This window comes from Sycon ciliatum, chromosome 2, assembly GCF_964019385.1.
Source record: "Sycon ciliatum chromosome 2, ocSycCili1.1, whole genome shotgun sequence".
Classification (NCBI taxonomy): Eukaryota; Metazoa; Porifera; class Calcarea; order Leucosolenida; family Sycettidae; genus Sycon; species Sycon ciliatum.
In genome coordinates, this window is record NC_088644.1 from 18,531,665 (window position 1) to 18,553,664 (window position 22,000).

Below are 22,000 nucleotides of genomic sequence, written 5' to 3' on the forward strand. Positions count from 1 at the left end.
AGAATGTGGTGATGGTGATGGAAATTGATGGGAGTGTAATGGGTTGATGTTACTGTTCCGCATCATCTGGCTGCTTCTTCAGTCCAAGCCAGGAACTATGTAATAGCACTGCAATGTTCGGCAGTGTGATGGCATCTGTTTGGAGTGAAAAAGCAGCCATGCAGGTACAACTTTAATCAGGGATTGTTCTGTTCAATGCAAGGGTGGGAAACCAATAGCTGAGTATCAAGCAAACTCAATATCATGCGCACAAATGTTATTTACTTACGGTGCATTCCTTATAATTATACAACATGGAGATGGAACATTTAGTCTTTGGTGGTTATGTTCAATTCCTGTCTGCCATTCACAAATCCGCTCTAGTATGCAACTTTTGAATACCAACCGTACTGTTCAAAATCGCTGTCTGCACCTTAGACATCAGATTTGTTTTCTTCACAACCCATTGCTGTGACGAAAACATCATAGCCATGGACCTCAAGCAACGTTTTCACAAGTATTTTGCACACATCTATGCAATATTTGTTTTTGTTTCCAGCCTGTTTAGACCAGAAACCGGAATTGTCATGGAATCACCAGCAGATCTCCTTTTCCCCCCTGCCCTGCCTAGTATCCCTCCAAGCCCAGGATGGAACGGAACACCTGTCATTTTTTGGCAAAACACTGCCGCAACCGTAGATTGCCACAATGTATTGCTCCCTTTTAGAGGATGGTGAAGGATGTAGACACGTGACATGTTGACCTGGAATAACACACACATAACACACAACACACAACACAGAACGTAGCTCACCATAGCTCCCCCCCCCCTCCCACACACACACCGTACAAGAAACCATCCATTACGTGGCTGGCAGCTAAGAGAAACCACCCGTCAAAAAAACTCACACAAGTATAGGGAGAAGGTGTAAACAAAAATGATGGCAAGGTTGAAATTTCCCATTATGTAGTCCATAACTGCTATTGAATTGACTTACAGGGTTCACAAAGTAGGCCTACCTCGACTTGTTATCAAGGCCATAATAACCTTGACCTTTGTATCGTTGTAAGCTGAATTATTGACTGATAGGTCCAACCTTCTCCCCCTTTGGCAGTCCAAGATGGTACCATTGCTACAAATATTTCTTGCATGATCTGTCCTAAGTAGAGCAATGAACAGTGGAGAAGAGATGTAGACAGGGGTGGTGTATATGGGGTACTGCACACAAGAGTGGGAGTACTTAGCAAGAATCCATTCCAGCAACTCTTCTATTGGACAGTACACACCACTGGTGACTGTGGAGCACTCCAGAGGGCCTCAAGAGACAATCTACAAGGTGACACGTAAGAATCAGACATGTTATACCTAAAGTCTGCGTAGACCAAAAGCGTATTGGCAAACACAGCAGGGTTGCATTTCAAGATCTTTGAATAGGAGAGCCATGGGAGGGGGAAGGGTTTTTGCAGACTTGCCCCACACCCGAGTGCAACTCCCAATGGCAGCTAGGAGCACGTGAAAACTATATTCAGAATGAGTATTGCAGTCGCAGCTTGGATGCTATGTGCATCACAGTGAACATCACGCGCAACAGAGTATCGCGACAGCAGGTGCACAGTTAGCATGACCAGTGGATTCAAACTCTCAAGGCCCAAGTCACCTGATCAACGGGCCAGCAAGCGACAACTTTCACACTAAGGTTCAACTCGAGTTCAACTCCAGTGACAGGAGTGCACCTAAAAAAGGTCAAAAAGGCTGTAAGTTGTACCTTGTAGGCGCTAGGCTGGCACGGTGACCAGGTGACTGGTGTACGCTGGAGCACATAACGCTTGCTCAACCATGTTAGATTGGGAATAAAGGAGGAACGCTGCTGCAATGAACGCTGCATTGCAGCATTCTCGGACGAAAACCAGTCGACTCAGCGTCCAAAAGACTACAACATATGGGCCAATCGCGGTCATCCGTGCTTTTATAAGAACGACATAGCGCTTTTCGTGATATTTTGCACACAAATCCCCATCTAGTAGGGCGCGGTCACCCAGTTTCGGTGGGAGTGCGTGAGTTTGATTGGGAATAAAGGAGGAATGGAGCGTCTCAGCTTCCTCGGACCAAGACCATTCGACTCACCACCCCGAAGACTACAACTGGTGAAAATTTGATTTTAGGCTTCCCCTTTCCCATTGATAATTTAGGGTTCACGGATTGACATCCTAGCGTCGCCGGCTACATCTTGCACGTGACAGGTGCGTGCATATACTGTACCACACAATCGGTCAGTGCTCAAATCGCATTTTCCCATCAATATCACTCACTTTCAACTCTACGGGATTCATTACGGTTGGCTCAAACTGCCTGAATTTTTGAATCCACACGCACGAAAGACGTTCCAAGACTTCACCGTTCGTATTTTTTCAAAGGAGTTCCGGGTTTACCAGTAACTTTGGCTTAAGTTCGGCTAAAAAAAACAGGGGGAGCCGTTGCGTTTCCATAAAAATATTGAACGGTAGAAGGATAGCCAAGGTCGAGAGCAAAACAACAAGCCATTATTTGTCAAAATCGAACAAAAAATGGCTCAGCGCATCTATTTTCCGTGCACGCGCGCACGTACTTTGGCCGACAAGGTGTGCAGAATTTCTGAAGAAGAAGAATAACAAGAGCAGCAGCGCTCGGAACAGCCGTGCTGGATACTTCCAATCCCGACACGATGGAGCGTGTTGGCTGTCGTGAGCTGCTGAAACGACCATGACATTTCTTTTTCTTTATATACCCTACATATCTTGACGTTCCCTTGCTCAGTTTCGGCCTCTTTACAGGAAGAATATTTTCTTCCTTGGCATCAGCGGCCAAACAGCAAGAAGAGCAACAGATCGAGATGTACAGGGCAAGGATGCGTGCAGCTACATCTAGTCAGGTTCGATGCAGCTGCGCTTTGCCAGAACCTCAGCAGATAGGAAAAGACGACAGAGTGTCTCAGAAGGAACTGGATCTTTCGCCAAGACAGCCACCGCCGCCATCATCAAGTCCAGGTCAGTCAGAAAAACCGAAGCAAAAATGCAAAGCCCGAGTGAAGTGAAGCCACTGAAGCCAAGGAAAAATTCAAAAAGTACGCTCTGCGGCTAGACTTCGAGTCAATATTTTTTTTAATTTGATAGGCGCTGTCGCGGCCTGTAGCGAGCGTTCATAATCCAAAGTGGAGGCGCACGTACGGGTGCTTTTAGTGGCAAGCCGTGAACCCTATAATTATGGTCACCAAAGACATGAAAAGACTACAGCTGTAGAATGCAGACAATCTGTGGGGGCAGGAAGTAATAATGGCTTAGCAATGCTGTTGGACGTAATCACTAACACATGCACTAAAACCATCAGACCAGCAGAAAACTGCACAGTAGACATGTACGTACCGTCAGGAGCATGATCTGACAGGAATCACTGCTATCCAGCTATAGTGAAGTTGCGCATAGTGACGATCATCAATGACCAACCATGGGAAATCTTTGCACGTCTGTCTACTGCACCCACCTGGTGATGACCATAGCTGGAGTGAAAACGCAAATGCACGAGAAACCCCAGAAGAGGAAATGAGGAGTTGATGGACAGCAACAGGAGAATCCCTCGTGCAATAACATCCACGCTTGATTCAACATTTCTGTTCAAAAATATGTTGGAATCAGCAGGCAATCGATGTCCTATAAACAGCTGAAGTCCAGCAGGGATTCTAGCTCATGACCTAGCAGTATATTTTTATGACACCGAAGTTACGGAACTTTCCCTGTAGAAAGTGGAAACCTTTCCTGTATGCAGTCCATGTTTCTGTCAGTTGGATTTTTGGAAAGATTAACTGTTCGCTTGATCCAGCAATCATGGACTGCGCTGGACAGCTTTAACTGTGTCTCAGGATTCAACTACTTCCTCCGTTAACAAAAACTTCGTGATGGATTTTGATGGATATGAAAACAATTAGAACAGGTGAAGAATAGTTTGTATCGACTGTAAATCACTGGACGAAGGTAGTTCAGCCTATGTACAGCGTCTGTACAAGAGAAATTGTTGGCGAAGCAGAGAGTTCAGTTTGCGTTGCTTTCGCTTGACTCATTTTTGACCCTGCGTCGCCGTCGTCATCTGCTGCACGCGAGTCGTCATCTCTCTCTCTCTCTCTCTCTCTCTCTCTCTCTCTCTCTCTCATCAGCTCTCGCAGTTCTTGTTCAGCTCTTTTCAGCCTTGCTTCAGCTTCTTTGATCACACGTCGCTGAACTTTGGTGACGTCGCCGTCGTTCTAGTTAGCTGGCATTCAAGCTGCGTGGTTCGCCGCTGTGGCGATAACTCGTTTCCACCAGGGCGTCCTCAAAATATTTTACGACTTCCTGGTTTCACATCCACTCTCCAGAACTACACAAAACGAGGAGCAAAGGCACAGCCAAACTGATTCCATTTTCTCTGATGGATACTCCTCCCAGCACTGAACGGCAGCGGCTTGCAAGTCCCCTCAATTCTCCTTAGCCACGAGACTCGCGTCGGACTGCAGACTTCTAAAGAATGCATGGTATCAGCATTCAAATCTGGGCTCTGTGACGGTTTAGCTTGAATTCAGAATCATTTCATTGTGTTTGTGGGATCAGAGCAGCTCGGAACTTGCTCACTATGTGGGCTTGCTGCTCCATTCTATCGCTCTCTACCACTCTCAAACTCAGTGCCATAGCTGTCATCACCTGTGTTGCCACAGCGTAACCATCGATTCCGCTCGGCTTGTTGTGAAAGGTCGCTTTCCTTGCATCGCATCTCTTTCATGGCTAAGGCCGAGAGAGTGATTTCGACTCAATTTATGGCAGTTTGTGCGCAAACCAGTCCCTCAAAAATCCATCACAAAGTTTTTGTTAAAGGGGAAGTTAAGGCAAAAATTAAAATTTCACCAGTTGTAGTCTTCGGGGTGCTGAGTCGAATGGTCGTGGTCCGAGGAAGCTGAGACGCTCCCTTCCTACTTGAATCCCAATCGAACTCGCGTACTTCCACCGAAACTGGGTGACTGCGCCCTACTAGATGGGGATTTGTATGCAAAATGTCACTAAAAGCGCCATTTCGTTCTTATAAAAGCACGGATGACCGCGATTGGCCCATATGTTGTAGTCTTTTGGACGCTGAGTCGACTGGTTTTGGTCCGAAAAGGCTGCGATGCGACGATCCTCCTTTATTCCCAATCGAACATGGTTGAAGAAGCGGTCACGTGCTCCTGCGTACACCAGTCACCTGGTCACCGTGCCTGCAGGGTACAACTTACTAGCCTGTTTGACCTTTTTTGGGTGTAGTCCTGTCACTCGAGTTGAACTCGAGTTGAACCTTGGTGTGAAAGTTGTCACCTGCTGGCGTGGTGACCAGGTGATTTGGGCACGCAGGACCACGTGACCGCTTCTTCAACCATGTTCGATTGGGAATAAAGGAGGAACGCTGCATCGCAGCCTTTTCGGACCAAAACCAGTCGACGCAGCGTCCAAAAGACTACAACATATGGGCCAATCGCGGTCATCCGTGCTTTTATAAGAACGAAATGGCGCTTTTAGTGACATTTTGCATACAAATCCCCATCTAGTAGGGCGCAGTCACCCAGTTTCGGTGGAAGTGCGCGAGTTGGATTGGGATTCAAGTAGGAAGGGAGCGTCTCAGCTTCCTCGGACCACGACCATTCGACTCAGCACTCCGAAGACTACAACTGGTGAAATTTTAATTTTTGCCTTAACTTCCCCTTTAACAGAGAAAGTAGCCACAAGGACAACAGTTTGTGTTTTGGAGTCTTTCCCTCGCTGAACTGAAGCTAATGGAAGTGATACCATCACCACTACCACCACCTAGTCAGTAGATATTTTGGTAGAACTTGACAGGGTTTGGGGGCCAGCTAGCTCTGGGGAAGGAAAGAAATTCATGTGGCGCTAGACCTTTGGTACAAATACAAGTTTATAAAATGGTGTAGCACCAGTGTATTGCATCAGTTACGATTTCAAAATTAAAAAAGAGGACCAAAAGTTTACAAGTTCAGCCCTCACCAACGCTGTACAAAGCGTCACTGGCCCGTTTCTCAACGGTCGCGCTAATCGACCAATCAGCGTACAGCTAATGTACCAAAATTCTCAAACTTACCGTAATTCCTTGGTTCATATGGTGTAGTTTCCAAAGATTTTTTATGGACCAACGTCTTCTTTCGATAGATACCAACAGATCGTCCGCTTCGAATTTTTCGATTTGATTGCCGTTTGGCCGGAAATTACCTCCGAAACCGGCCTCCACTCGTTTCACTTCAAGGTTCTCCAGGTGGACGGCATCGCAATTCGGAAGCGGAGAAAGGATAGCCAGTGAAAAAAGAAAAACAACGACGTATTGGTTGTCAAAATCGACCAAGAAATGAATTCAATAGACCTGTTTCCGTGCTGCGCCCTCGCGGCCCGCGCGAGTGCGAAAGGGATTCTTTCTCGACAAAACAAACAACAACTACGCGCAGTACACAGCTACATGCAGGTGCTTTTTGCAGTGCAGTACACTGACATCACTGCACTGGCTGTATATACCTTAGGAATATCCTGTTCTTTTCCAAGGCATGATTGTCGCTAGTGGGAGAACTCAGCCACCTGAAGCTTTCATAAAGGAAGAAGTAGTAGGTGAATGAGTTCGCCAGAAAATGGAACGACAAGAAAATAGATACTGTTGCTTTCCGGGGCGCTCATGAGACGACGGCAAGATAGGACTGAAACGATCGACAGTCTGCCTCGACGCAAAAGAAACTCTTCTAGGAGAAGCTCGACGTGCTGTAGAGTTTGCAGTATTCTGCTGGAAGAAGACAAGAGAACTAAACTCAGACTAAAGCGTGGAGCTGAAGCACGAGCGAAGCAAAAGCTGAAGCAAAAGCTGAGCGAGTTCGAAGAAATGGGGAAACACAGGAAAATGAGTGGGCGACATGATCTTTACTGACTTTAGCTTGAAGCTCGCGCTAAGACACGCGGTGGGCACGTGCGCCTACGGGTAGCGCGGCCAGCCACCATGTTTTCAAAATGGAGGTCGACGCTTTTGAAATCCGTGTAGACGATGGTGAGGGCTGAAGTTATCCGTTTTTTCCAACACTTACGGTTATAAGCAGAATACTGTTGAGTCAAAAATGTGCAACAAATATGCATGAGCACATGGATTATTCAATCATGTTCGATTGGGAATGAGGGCCGAGCGCTGCACTGCGGCCTTCTCGGACCCAAAACCAATCGACTCGGCATCCAAAAGACTACAACATATGAGTCTATCGCGGTCATCTACGTTTATATAAGAACAAAATGGCGTTGTTAGTGAAAATGCATACAAATTCCCATCTAATAGGGCGCAGTAACCCAGTTTCGGTGGAAGTGGTGAGTTCGAGTGGGAATAAAGGAGGAAGGGAGCGTCTTAGCTTCCTCGGATCAAGACCATTCGACTTGGCACCCCGAAGACTACAACTGGTGAAAATTTGATTTTAATCTGCTTTTAAAGCTCATTTCTGAATAATCGGTGTGGAGTGGTTTGAACAGTTTGGTCCTAGCAAGTTGCCTTCAGGGTGCGCCAGCCTTTTCTGTCTTGGCTCACCAGCTATTATATCAATGAACTAGTAATTTTCACCTTTCTGTAGCGCATCCTATCGATCACAGCTATTGTTCTCTGCAGCATTGTTCTTCAAGATTCTGAGCTTTCTGTTTGTCTTTCTCTTTATCATCATCCTGAATGGCACAAGTGAAGTAGGCATCACCGCTTACATTGTGATAGTGCTTATAATAATAATAATTTTAAAGCTCATAGCTGTACTGATGGGGCTTTTTTCTATTTTCTTTTTTTACTATGTTCACATAACCAGCTCGAAAAGGATAAGTAAAGACAATGGTACAGAGACTAGGATAAACGTGACAACTAATGAGCAGGCGCTGCACCGAGACGCAGCAGTGATGGTGGGGCATTGATGACTCTGGCGACCTGAGGTCTCGGCGTCACGGCCACAAACACGCACCAAAAGCAATGAAAAAAAGAAGATAGCCTATATTGCCGAAACAACTTGCTGTCTACAACATTGAGTAGGACAGTGACTGCATACTGGGAATCCAACTACACTATCTATACTGATGGGGCCTTTATGGCTGAAACAGCTTGCTGTCTACAATATTGGGTAGGACAGTGGCTGCATACCGGGAATACAACTACTTCCTCCGTTAACAAAAACTTCGTGATGGATTTTGATGGATATGAAAATGCTTAGAACAGGTCAAGAACAGTTTGTATCAACTGCCAATCACTGGACGAAGGTGATTGAGCCTATGTACAGCGTCTTTACAAGAGAAACTGTTGGCGAAATGAGCAGAGAGTTCAGTTTGCGTCGCTTTCGCTCGATTCATTTTTGACCTGCGTCGCTGTCGTCATCTGCTGCACGTGAGTCGTCATCTGCTGTACGCGAGTCGTCATCTCTCTCGAGTCGTTGTTCAGCTCGTTTCAGCCTTGCCTCGGCTTCTTTGATTACACTCCGCTGGCCTTGATGTCGCCGTCGTTCAAGTAAGTTGGCTTTCAAGCTGCATGATCCGCCACGATGGCGATTACTCGTTTCCACCACGGAGCCGTGAAAAATATTTCATGACTCCCTGGTTTCATCTTCGCTCTCCAGAACTCCGCGAAACGAGGAGTAAAGGCACAGCCAAACTGATTCTATTTTCTCTAATGGATACCAGCACTGAACGGCAGCGGCTAGAAAGTCCAGTCGACTTTCTTTAGCCAAGAGACTGGCATTGGACTGCAGACTTCTGAAAGAATGCATGGTCATCAGCATTCGAATCTGGGCTTTGCGCAGGTTGAACAAGAACTTGAGTTCAGAATTATTTACATTGAGCCGTGCGATCGGAGCAGCTCTTTGTTCACTCGCTCATTATGTGGGTTCGCTGCTCCGTTTTATCGCTCTCTATCACTCTCCAACTTACTCAGTGCTAAAGTGGTAGAGAGGCCAAGCAGCGCAATATCCCCTCGGAGAAGTGGTATTTCAGTTTTGCTCGCCATGACTGTCATCACCTATGTTTCCACAACGCAACCATCGATTCCGCTCGGCTTGTTGTGAAAGGTCGCTTTCCTTGCATCCTACCTTTGTCATGGCATACCAGGTAAGGCCAAGAAAGTGATTGCGACTCATTTCACGGCAGTTTGTGCCCAAATCAGCCCCTCAAAATTCCATCACGAAGTTTTTGTTAACGGAGTAAGTACACTATCTATAGATGCTGTAGGGGCATACCGTCCGACCGTTTCAGGATTTAGACTGCATACCTGACTCCCGACTGCCTACCGAGTCTAACACATATACACCACGAAGCTGCCTACCTGTGCACACTGAGTGACAGATGGCTCACAAACACGGCCACCATTGAGAGAGCATGTTATTGCAGTCCTGCATCCTGGAATACACTCTCCCATGCCCATGTGGTCATTGGAAGGGAACAAAGAGAGAAATGCAGAACATTAGGATTATGTGATACCAAACAAGCATTACACTCATCCAGCTGAAAAGGACATCTGCAACTAATAGGTCATCCACAAAAGTACGTGAACCACAGGGAAAGTACACAAGAGAGATAGCACAGGATGTCGCAACCACAATGGATCATGGCGAACATTGAATTGCAGAATTTCATTGCACTATTGGTTGCTTAGAAGCCAGGATTCACGACCATCTCGGGAGATGGCGAAAAATTCTATTGCCATGGAGTTATTGCCCATACAGCTCATGCAGTTACCAAGTTTCCCTCCTTCTTATGAGTATTCCTATGTTAATCAATTAGTTCTGATTGGAATTTTAGCCATAGTTCTTATTAACTTCACTGTATGGTTAGTTCGAATAGCAGTTTTAGCAACTAAATTTAGTATGGATTAGGTCAGCTCCAGCGAATCTATCTGCTGGAAATCAGCAGCATTTACTTCACTGTTTGGCGTATATTGTAGTTTTAGGTTCAGGTTATATTTCTGCCGAAGATCAGCAGCATTTTAAACTTATTAGCTTGGTTTATAAAATAATTAGCTTTTAGATTAAGATATTACTGTTCAGTGGAGTATCCATCAACATTACAGTATAGGTACTCTCGATATTAGGTTTAGAAATTAGTCAGTTTAGTAGCGATTATTGGAAACTCATGAAAAGCAGATAAAGAAAAGCATAAAATGATAAAAAGCAAACATTTAGCACATTTTACAGGCTCCTGATTTCGGTTGATCTATGTCATTATCCTAACTACTGTCATGCACCTGGAAATCTGGTCGGAGGTCAAGCGGCCCAGGACGCTGGCCATGAAGCCGAGAGTACGCATACGAACAATATAATTATACACTGCATGCAACGTTCTGTACACACTGAGGGCGCCGGCCCTGGTCATTCGACCGGATTTCCAGGACCACGACAGGAGATACGGAACCATAAACACCAAGCAATAGCAGGCGGAATCATACCCCCTCCCCCCCCCCCCCCACACACAAAACGCAAGACCTACATAAGCTGTATGGACAGATAGGTCCCAAGGTGGAGCAACAAACCGTCGCTAGGTTTCTGAAACAGCGCCACGATATAATCGAACAAATCTCTTTTTTTATGAGAGGCAATACCAGCAGTGCGAAGTGAGTTGTAAGAGCGCACATCCTGTGCTGTCTTCCCAAATGGAAATAGATAGGTTTGAGTGGAAACTCATAAAAAACTACAGGTTCATGGCCCAGATCCTATTAATTATATTTTGGCGTCGATGCCAGAAATGCAAAATGCAGCTAGGAAGGAGCAGTGAAAACACGGACAAAGGCATTGTAGTAAAACTGATCCAACATGGGTACTGTACCTGAACGAAAGGAGAGCACCCCTTCCAGCGATGGATACCTGGAGTTCCAAAGGTTCTGGCCGCAAAACATCCGGACGGTACGACAGCGTAGCAGGTGTTTGTGACCGACAAGGTGATATGAGTGGCGCACCCGCAGGGCAATCCCAGTGTCCGCAATAGCTAGCGGTACACAGCAACATGTTTTCCTACAAAACAACAGAAATAACGCTTGTTAGTAGATAATCGTGTGCTTGTTGAACTGCTAGTTGGCAAGAGTGAAGGAGAAAGTGGAGGTGCATCCTATTCACGATTCAATAAGGTGGTCAACTAGGACACCAGAATCCCCTTACGACATAAGAATGATAGTCGACAAAGGAAATTCTTACCTCTTGGGAAATGAAAAAAGATGCAGCCAGAAGTGTGCCGCCGTCACACCGCGCATGCGCATCAAGCCTCTTGATACACTCCTTGGCTGCAAAGAAAAAGAGAAAGACAACAGAAGACAGGGCTGAATCATCACAGGACAGTGTTTTATATTTACTGCGGACCCACACGAAGACGCCACATGTTGTTATGCGGGCAGGAGTGTTCCTGTAAAGCGCAAAGATGGTTCGCGAGGAATACACAACACGTGGTGAAAGAGATGAAGGCCAAAATTTACCTTCTTCGCTCCCCGTGGCGCTCCAGTTGAGAAACCTGCACACGATAGTCGGAATCCTTCAAAAATAAGCCTATCGACTACATCTTATCTTTGCTCTGTACACACCTATCAAATGCTGGCCGGCTTTACAGTGTCTCGGGTTAGCCTCAAAGAAAGCAAACGGAGAAGAAGGACATTACGTGCTTCCTTCCAAACAACAACGAATAATGAAACATGTTCTTGATCTACAAGGAAAAAGTAATATTAGTTAGTAAGTTGATTCAACCCGGCCTCGCTGGCGAGCGGATGCAGCTGCTAGCATTCTTCGAGCGTGAACTTTGACCTTACACCATACGATTCTCGGAAGCCGTCCAACGGCCCTTGCCCGTGGCAGTCTAGCAGTGCTAGCCGCGTGGTCTACCACTGTACCAGTAACAATACAACCGCTTCATCGTGTAAAGCACTCGCTAATGCATGGAGAAGGACATCGCGGTCTGGTGTGAACTTTGAAATGGGCCAATCAGCTACTCACACGTAGTTAGCACGTGGCACGGTGACTTCTGTACAGAGCTAGAGAATTCCACCAGACAACGACAATCACCTGGTTGGGAAGTAATTGCTCGTCTGCTACTGTGCTAGCATTAGATGCAGCCTAGCCTACGGACACTCAAACTAGTAGCACTAGACGTAGATCTACTCAGAAGATTCTAGACTGCGCGAACAGCAGGCAGTGCGCCGGCAGATTCGGCTCGGACAGACGTCCGTAGATCTTCACACCTCGACCCGATCGACCGAGCCGCAATCGCTGGCTCATCAAAACGCAAACCACGCAGGGGTCCGCTAGCACACGAAGGAACGAAAATCAGTCGTGACCTGCTCTCGAAGAAGGAATACTAATGCAATACGGTTATGAGTCGTACATATAATTATGTTTATTGAAGACTCAAGTGTGGATACGTCGACGAGTTCATCAAAACTCGCCACAGCTTCGATACATCCATGCATCTCGATCTCTGGACGGAATACAGCAGCACAATGCATTAATGGAAGGCGGCTTTCACAGAAAAACCATGCCACGCGCTTTGCAGCTCATACGCTAGGCTTCCTAAACTGCTCGGCCACACCTGCGAAACTAGGATATTGCGACGTCGGCGGTAATATCCGAAAAAAAAAGATGGCTGCTCCTCAGGTTGGAACTCGCGCTGCCGACACTTGACTGACTGAGGACTGCCGTCCGAAGCTAGGCCCCGGTGTAATATGCCCGAAACTTTGCCGAAAATGCTTTTGGGAAATTCTCGTAAACCTTGCCGAAAATGCTCCCATACCTTGCCGAAAATGCTCGGAAATGCTCACTTTTTTGTAATCCTCAGCACACGCCGTCAAAACCAGGGAGTCAGAAAATACTCAATAAGACTTAACTAAGAGGCTTGCTCGAGTTGCCATGGGAAACAATTCATAAACTACTCAACAAGAAGCTAACCCACGGAATGCGGAAGTGACGTTCTTGTTTGGGAAGTTTTTCTTCTCTCAATCTTGATACACAACGGCCAAGTGCTCCGTTTCCCCCAAAATGCTGCATCAGCAGCCCAAATTGCTGGGTTTGCGGATTGTACCGAAAATGCTAAAAAATATGCCGGCATATAACACGGGGCCTATCCGAAGCACACGAGAAGCACGTCGAACCTTGCAATCGGTAAACCGGCACAAACCACCACTCCTGCTCAATACACTATCCCTGTGGGAATTTGCCGACAAATTCTCGAAAACGGGCGCAATAAATTGCGGCAGAAAACAACAACAAAATGCGGCGAAAAGTGCCGAACTTGCCAGGAGCTTGCGGAATTATTGGCAGAAAATTGCAGATTTGGGCCAAATCACGAAATTTGTTGCATCCTTAGAATCGCTATTTTGTGTGCTGTGCAAATAACCTACATACCGTATTATCTCTAATACGGAGGATTAGCAAGACGAAATTCGCGTTCGCGTTCGCAAACATTTTTCAGTTCGCGAACTGGATAGCGAACTTTCGCATTTTTCGTTCGGAAAAGTAGTCGGAACGGGAATCGCGGATTCGTGTCAGGGCAGTCATAAATTTACCACGCTGTACTGTCTGTACACAATGTCCGTCGTGTCAACGTCATGCGCATGTGCGAATTCTGTTTGCTAATCCTTCTCATAACGCGAATTCCGTCACTGAGTTCGACTTTCCTTGGAGCGTGAACGCGAACGCGAATTTCGTCTTGCTAATCCTCCGTAATATAAGCACAGTCTCCAATAATAGCACATCAGCAATGATGGCCAGATTTGGCTTATCAAACGTCTCTGCTTCCGCAAAATTTAGTGCGTCTTCCGTCACAACCTCAAACAACTCACGATCCATAATAATTATCATTCTTCTCAGCCGCATCCATGGCAGCGTCATCACCTTCAGACGGGTCCGAGGGATTGGGGGCAGTTTCCATGGTTTCAGGAGAGGCAAAAGTACAGTAGTAGATTCTACGCGCAAGTCGCTGCTCCTGAAACCACACAATGACATGTGTGACTGTGAGTGTGAGCAGCTACTGTCTGTAGGCATCACTCCGATTGATCCGGAGGTAACCTGGTAACGGAATGGCAATGACGTCGTTAGCCACTGTGCCAGTACAAGAACGGTGCATGCAGCAGGTTCTTCGGAACATGGCAAGGTCACAAGGATGATAGGAAACTCTTTTCGTCTTTACTTCAGTGACGAACGCAAAGACTTGGTCTCTCTCTCTCTCTTTCGGGTAAGCCGTGAAAGCGTCTCATCTTGCGAACACCAGCTGCTTATTCAGTTTGCCAGGAAAGCTGATGGGAATTCTTGTAGAGTGTGATGCATCTGCTGCAGCGTTTACTTGGCCCGCCAGACATATCCATTATTATTATTTTTGTTTCTTTGCGATTTTCGGTGTTGTTTACACATTGCTCTCAGAATGGTCACCGACGCGACGCCATCCCTCTCTCAATCGCAGCTGAAGCTCACAGCTCCGTTATTAGGAGACAGGAGAAGTAAAGGAGTGACAGTACGGTGAGTGCAAGCTGAGACACTCGGCACGCTAGAGAGGTTAAGCTGCACGCTATTTTCGACGTGACGCGAAAGTTCCTATCGCGATATTTGGCTCGCGCGTTAGAAAACAACGCGAGAGAGCTACCACTCACGTCGAAAGTAGGCATTAGCTATAATAGAGAGGCTAAGATGCACGGTATTTCCGACGTGACGCGCTATTACACGTCAAATTTGGCGTAGAACTCCAAATTTCGACTGTAGCTGCAGGTCACTCGCGTTGTTTTTCGACGCTCGTGCCAAATAACGCGAGCTGAACTTTCGCATCATGTCTGACGTGACGCACAATTTCACGTCAAATCTGGCGTAAAACTCCAATTTTCGACGCGAGCTGCAGGACACTCGTGTTGTTTTCCAACGCGCGTGCCAAATAACGCGAGCTGACCTTTCGCGTCATATCGTAAATAACGTGCATCTTAACCGTTGTTTCCGATGTAACGGGCAATTTCACGTCAAATTTGGCTAAAAAAGATGACATGATGACAACTTTCACACCAAGGTTCAACTCTAGTTCAACTAGAGTGACAGGAGTGCACCCAAAAAAGGTCCAAACAGGCTGTAAGTTGTACCCTGCAGGTGCTAGGCTGGCACGGCGACCAGGTGACTGGTGTACGCAGGAGCACGTGACCTCTTGTTCAACCATGTTCGATTGGGAATAAAGGAGGAACACTGCATTGCAGCATTCTCGGACCAAAACCAGTCGACTCAGCGTCCAAAAGACTCTAACATATGGGCCAATCGCGGTCATCCGTGCTTTTATAAGAACGAAATGGCGCTTTTAGTGAAATTTTGCATACAAATCCCCATCTAGTAGGGCGCAGTCACCCAGTTTCGGTGGAAGTGCGCGAGTTCGATTGTGAATAAAGTAGGAAGGGAGCGTCTCAGCTTCCTCGGACCAAGACCATTCGACTCAGCACCCCAAAGACTACAACTGGTGAAATTTTGATTTTAGCCTTAACTTCCCCTTTAACCCTTATCCGTCCGACAAAATCGCTGCGAAGGCCAAAATTGCAATTTCACGACATATTAATAATTATTTTTACCTTCAAATTATCATAACTTTAGTCTCCATTGGCCGAATTCCAGGATCTTATGCTTTCTGGAAAGGTCCTTCCGCGACGAATGCACAGAGCCCACATTCAACATCTATAAAGCCACAAGTCAAGCGCCGCCACTTGCCAAACTTGCCCCAGCGCCAGATCTGCGGGCAGAATCCAAATTGTCTCGCCATTTCACTCTCCTCCATCGCTGGACTTTGAATTTTTGTGTACGGAACACTTTTTTGGTTTTACGTCATGAGCATGTGCTTGGTGACGTAACTGTCATGCAAAAAAAGAAAAATCTGACTTTGAAATGTTCCCGAGCGCAGAAAAATCGCAATTTCCGTGAATTTACTTTCGGCAGACAATTTCGTTGCAAGGGAGCGTCGTAGCTCTTCGGCGATTGTTCGAGACGATAGCATGGTGTTTTCTAACGGCGATAGACCCCGTGGAATTTGGTCAAGAAATGACTGAGATATGATGGGTTTACTGATCGACGGATAGTCGTAGATTTTTGACTGGTCGGACGGATAAAACTCCAATTTTCGAAGTGAGCTGCAGGTCATTCGCGTCGTTTTTCGACGCTCGAGCCAAATACTGTGAGCTCAACTTTTGCGTCACCTCAAAATAATGTGCAGCTTAGCCTCTCTATTAGCTGCGCACGTCATTTGAGGCGTGACGGGCAATTTCACGGCAAATGGGTCCAAATTTGGTGGAACACACCAAATTTCGAGGTGAGATGCAGTTCTCTCGCTTGATAGGGTCCAAAGAACACTAATTGTACTTCTAAAATTATTGAAATTCGAATGACTCCGCAACCGTGACATTGGCTAGCCGTATGCAGTGTGTTGGCTAAGAAGGTGGTGAAGAATATTGAGAGAAGAGGCGAGCTAGCAAGGCGGCCTTCTCTACACCACGTGTAGTCGTCAAAGTCCATTTCACAGATCGGGAATCGGAGCGCCGGGCTTAGAAAGATTGCATATTTGTTTGGCTCTTCGCCACAACTTCTGTCCGCCACGGCCTTCCTCAACACCGGCCGACATGTTAGCATAATTGCAAGAATTCACGGTGGTTGACCCTGCTTTGATTGCCTTGAGCTCCAAGTGCGGAAGCACGGGCAAAAAACCCAAACTTAGAGGTAGGTTATTTTCAGTTTTAAGCCACCCTGGGCAGGTCATTTATAACAATGTGTGTCATTTCTGTTGTGCACTACCCTTTGTGTGGCTATTTCAGGAATTCACGGTGCTCACTGTCCGTGTTGCACATGTGAATAGTCGGAAAGGTGAGAAATGGTGAATTTTTGACTGTTGGTGCGCAACTGTTCCTTTCAATGTACGTGTGTGTAAATGAGCCCAGCTGCAATGTGAGTGCAAGAATTGCTTAGATTTTTGGTATGTTAGTAAGCCGCTTGCACTTGTGTGAAGTTGCCCAGGATATTTGACCCTGCTGTAACTGGCTTGAGTCCCAAGTCCGGAAGCACGGGCAAAAAGCCCCAAACTTGGAGATAGGATATTATCAGGGTTCAGCAGCCCTGGGCAGGTCGTTTATGACAATGTGTGTCATTTCTGTTGTGCATTACCCTTTGTGTGCCTATTGCAGCTATTCGTGACGGTCACTGTCCATGTTGCAGCTGGGAATAGTCGGAAAGGTGAGAAATGTTGAACTTTTGACCATTTGTGTGCACCTGTTCTTTTCAATGTACCTGTGGGGAAATAGGGCCAGCTGCAATATGGGTGCAGGAATTGTTTAGATTTTTGGTTTGCTAGTAGGCGGCTTGTACTCGTAGGCAGTGCCCCAGAAAATTTGACCTTCCTGTAACTGGCCTGAGTTCCAAGTCCGAATGTACGGGCAAAAAGCCCGAAATTTTCAGGGTTCAGCAGCCCTGGGCAGGTCGACATTGACACCTGTGTCATTGCTGTCGTGCACTACCCTTTGTGTGCGTATTGCAGGAATTCACAGTGGTCACTGTCCATGTTGCAGCTGTGAATAGTCGGAAAGGTGAGAAATGGTGAATTTTTGACCATTTGTGCACACCTGTTCATTTCAATGTACCTGTGGGTAAATGTGCCCAGCTGCAATGTGGGTGCTGGAATTGCTTAGATTTTTGGTTTGCTAGTAGGCCGGTTGCACTCATAGGCAGTGCCAAAGGAAATTTGACCCTGCCGTAACTGGCTTGAGTTCCAGCTGCGGATGTACGGGCAATATGCCCCAAACTTGGAGATAGGTGGATTACAGGGTTCAGGAGCCCTGGGCAGGTCGTTTACGACAATGTGTGTCATTTCTGTCGTTTCACTACGCTTTGTGTGCCTATTGCAGGAATTCACGGTGGTCACTGTCCATGTTGCAGCTGTGAATAGTCGGAAAGGTGAGAAATGGTGAATTTTTGACCATTTGTGCACACCTGTTCATTTCAATGTACCTGTGGGTAAATGTGCCCAGCTGCAATGTGGGTGCTGGAATTGCTTACATGTTTGGTTTGCAAGTAGGCCGCTTGCACTCGTAGGCAATGCCCCAGGAAATTTGACCCTGCCGTAACTGGCTTGAGTTCCAGCTCCGGATGTACGGGCAAAATGCCCCAAACTAGGTGTATGTTATTTTCAGCTTTCAGCAGCCCTGGGCGGGTCGTTTATGACGATGTGTGTCATTTCTTGTAAGCACTACCCTTTGTGTGCCTATTGCAGCAATTCACGGTGGTCACTGTTTCATGTTGCAGCTGTGAATAGCCAGAAAGGTGAGAAATGGTGAATTTTTGACCATTTGTGCACAACTGTTCTTTTCAATGTACCTGTGAGTAAATGGGCCCAGCTGCAATGTGGGTGCTGGAATTGCTTAGATGTTTGGTTTGCAAGTAGGCCGCTTGCACTCGTAGGCAGTGCCCCAGGAAATTTGACCCTGCCGTAACTGGCTTGAGTTCCAGCTCCGGATGTACGGGCAAAATGTCACAAATTTGGAGATAGGTGATTTGCAGGGTTCAGGAGCCCTCGGCAGGTCGTTTATGGCAATGTGTGTCATTTCTGTTGTGGACTACCCGTTGTGTTCCTATGACAGGAATTCACGGTGGTCACTGTCCATGTTGCAGCTGTGAATAGTCGGAAAGGGGAGAAATGGTGAATTTTTGACGATTTGTGCACACCTGTTCATTTCAATGTACCTGTGGGTAAATGGGCCCAGCTGCAATGTGGGTGATAAAATTACTTAGATTTTTGGTTTGCTAGTAGACCGCTTGCACTTGTGGGCAGTGCCCCAGGAAATTTGACCCTGCCGTAACTGGCTTGAGTTCCAGCTCCGGATGTATGGGCAAAATGTCCTAAGATAGGAGATATGTGATTTTCAGGGTTCAGGAGCCCGGGGCAGGTTGTTTATGACAACGTTAGTCATTTCTGTCGCGCACTACCCGTTGTGTGCCTACTCCAGGAATTCACAGTGGTCATTGTCCATGTTGCAGCTGGTAATAGTCGGAAAGGTGAGAAATGGTGAAATTTTGACCATTTGTGCACACCTGTTCATTTCAATGTACCTGTGGGTAAATGGGCCCAGCTGCAATGTGGGTGCTGGAATTGCTTAAATTTTTGGTTTGCTAGTAGGCCGGTTGCACTCGTAGGCAGTGCCTCAGGAAATTTGACCCTGCCGTAACTGGCTTGAGTTCCAGCTCCGGATATATGGGCAAAATGTCCTAAAATATGGGATATGTGATTTTCAGTGTTCAGGAGCCAAGGGCAGGTCGTTTATGACAATGTGTGTCATTTCTGTCGCGCACTATCCGTTGTGTGCCTACTGCAGGAATTCACAGTGGTCACTGTCCATGTTGCAGCTGTGAATAGTCGGAAAGGTGAGAAATGGTGATTTTTGACGATTTGTGCACACCTGTTCATTTCAATGTACCTGTGGGTAAATGGGCCCAGCTGGTATGTGGGTGCTGGAATTGCTTAGATTTTTGGTTTGCTAGTAGGCCGCTTGCACTCGTAGGCAGTGCCCCAGGAAATTTGACCCTGCCGTAGCTGGCTTGAGTTCCAGCTCCGGATGTACGGGCAAAATGCCCCAAACTTGGAGATAGATGAATTACAGGGTTCAGGAGCCCTGGGCAGGTCGTTTATGACAATGTGTGTCATTTCTGTCGTGCACTACCCGTTGTGTGACTATAGTAGGAATTCACGGTGGTCACTGTCCATGTTGCAGCTGTGAATAGTCGGAAAGGTGAGAAATGGTGAATTTTTGACCATTTGTGCACACCTGTTCATTTCAATGTACCTGTGGGTAAATGTGCCCAGCTGCAATGTGGGTGCTGGAATTGCTTAGATTTTTGGTTTGCTAGGAGGCCCGGCAATCGAGGACATCTGAGAGTTGTAATTTTTGTACTCCTCCGAGGTGTGATTTTTGGCGTGCTGGGCCAAGCACAAGGAAGCCATCTGCAAAAAACTGCAGAAAATGGTTGTTGTTTGATCCTTTGGTGTAATCTTTGTTTCTAGTCGAAGCTAGTTGCTGTTTGGAGCAGAAACGCTGAAATTGACTATTTTCTGCATGTACTCATGTACTCAGGCATGCAGTCTCACTCGTATTTTAGCTCTTTTTTCTGGAATGGATGCTGCTCTGCACCCCTTGGCGATCATTTCCTGCGCTCGTGGAGCAGCTGAAAAGGACCACTGGTATGTCTAGTTCCTGGTTTGAAAGTGGAGAGTCGACTTTTGTGCCTTGAAAAAGGAGTAGAGAGCGATAAAGGTACGTCTGTGGCTTATTTTTGAGTGCTCCTCGTACATTTTTGATTGTGATAGAAATTCTCAGACCAAAGTCAGACCAAAGTCGCCGTACAGTTTTCTTGTGGATTTTTTAGTTGTTTCATCTCGTATCTATGTCAGTATCGTGATGGTGAAGTGGAGAGGGTGATTTTCTTCCTCTAGGCTTCGTTCGGCCGACTTTGCTTCGTCTTCGTTGAAAAGTGATCCTGAAAAAAAGGTCGATTCGCAAAATTATGTTGATTTTCAATGTACGTGATGACATGCGATTGCTGACTATGGCTTTCACCCGTAGGCAGTGCCCCAAGAAATTTGACCCTGCCGTTATTTTCAGCTTCCAGCAGCCTTGGGCGAGTTCTTTAGAGAAATGTGGCTCTTTCTCTTGGTGCACTTGTCTATGTCCAGGTACACAAGGAGATGAGGATGGTCATTGTCGTTTTCTGAGCTGCGAACGGGCAGAAAGGTGAGAAAATGTCGGATTTTGATCATTTGTGCTGACCATTCGATTTCAATGTACCTCTCTATGACATGACCCAGCTGTAATGTCAGTCGTTGCATTGATTTCATTTTTGGTTTGCTTGTAGAGCGCTGGCACCCATATTCATTGACCCGAAAATTTGGCACTGCTGTGAATAGTTTAGTCGCAAAGTGAAGATTCACGGGTAAAAAGCCTCAAACTGTGAGATAGGTTATTTCAGCTTTCAGCAGCCCTGGGCGAGTTCTTTAGAGAAATGTGGCTCTTGTTCTTGGTGCACTTGTCTATATCCAGCTACACAAGGAGATGAGGATGGTCATTGTCTGTTTCTGAGCTGCAAACGGGCAGAAAGGTGAGAAAATGTCGGATTTTTACCATTTGTGCTGACATTTGAATTTCAATATACCTCTCTATAACATGACCCCGCTGTAATGTCAGTGGTCGCATTGATTTGATTTTTGGTTTGCTTGTAAGGCGCTGGCACCCACATTCAGTGACCCAGAATACTTTGGCACTGCTGTGAATAGTTTAGTCGCAAAGTGAAGATTCACGGGTAAAATGCCCCAAAGTGTCAGATAGGTTATTTTTCAGCTTTCAGCAGCCCTGGGCGACTTCTTTAGAGAAATATGTCTCTTTTTCTTGGTGTACTTGTCTATGTCCAGCTACACAAGGAAATGAGGATGGTCATTCTCTGTTTCTGAGCTGCGAATGGGCAGAAAGGTGAGAAAATGTCGGATTTTGACCATTTGTGCTGACCTTTGAATTTCAATGTACCTCTCTATAGCATGACCCAGCTGTAATGTCAGTGGTCGCATTGATTTGATTTTTGGTTTGCTTGTAGGGCGCTGGCACCCACATTCAGTGACCCAGAAAATTTGGCACTGCTGTGAATAGTTTAGTCGCAAAGTGAAGATTCACGGGTAAAAAGCCCCAAAGTGTCAGATAGGTTATTTTTCAACATTCAGCAGCCCTGGGCGAGTTCTTTAGAGATATGTGGCTCTTTTTCTTATGCACTTGTCTATGTCCAGCTACACAAGGAGATGAGGATGGTCTTTGTCGTTTCCTGAGCTTCGAACGGGCAGAAAGGTGAGAAAATGTCGGATTTTGACCATTTGTGCTGACCTTTCAATTTCAATGTACCTCTCTATCACATGGCCCAGCTGTAATGTCAGTGGTCGCATTGATTTTGATTTTTGGTTTCCTTGTAGGGCGCGGGCAACCACATTCAGT

General features: G+C 46.4%; 3 long non-coding RNA genes across 3 annotated transcripts; 1 reads left to right on the plus strand and 2 right to left on the minus strand.

Annotated features, from left to right (window-relative positions):
* Nucleotides 1–858: 858 nt before the first annotated feature.
* Nucleotides 859–9,398, minus strand: LOC135810776 (uncharacterized). Its single transcript, XR_010552382.1, has 3 exons — nucleotides 9,329–9,398; nucleotides 3,379–3,512; nucleotides 859–1,309 (listed from the first exon to the last, which is right to left on the minus strand). It is a non-coding gene; the product is annotated as an uncharacterized LOC135810776 (long non-coding RNA).
* A 1,091-nt stretch (nucleotides 9,399–10,489) lies between these two features.
* LOC135810777 (uncharacterized) lies at nucleotides 10,490–11,677 on the minus strand. Its single transcript, XR_010552383.1, has 3 exons — nucleotides 11,465–11,677; nucleotides 11,190–11,275; nucleotides 10,490–11,009 (listed from the first exon to the last, which is right to left on the minus strand). It is a non-coding gene; the product is annotated as an uncharacterized LOC135810777 (long non-coding RNA).
* A 2,452-nt stretch (nucleotides 11,678–14,129) lies between these two features.
* LOC135810958 (uncharacterized) lies at nucleotides 14,130–17,214 on the plus strand. The gene is made up of 4 exons (XR_010552478.1): nucleotides 14,130–14,208; nucleotides 14,394–14,489; nucleotides 16,799–16,847; nucleotides 17,165–17,214. It is a non-coding gene; the product is annotated as an uncharacterized LOC135810958 (long non-coding RNA).
* The last annotated feature ends 4,786 nt before the right edge of the window (nucleotides 17,215–22,000 follow it).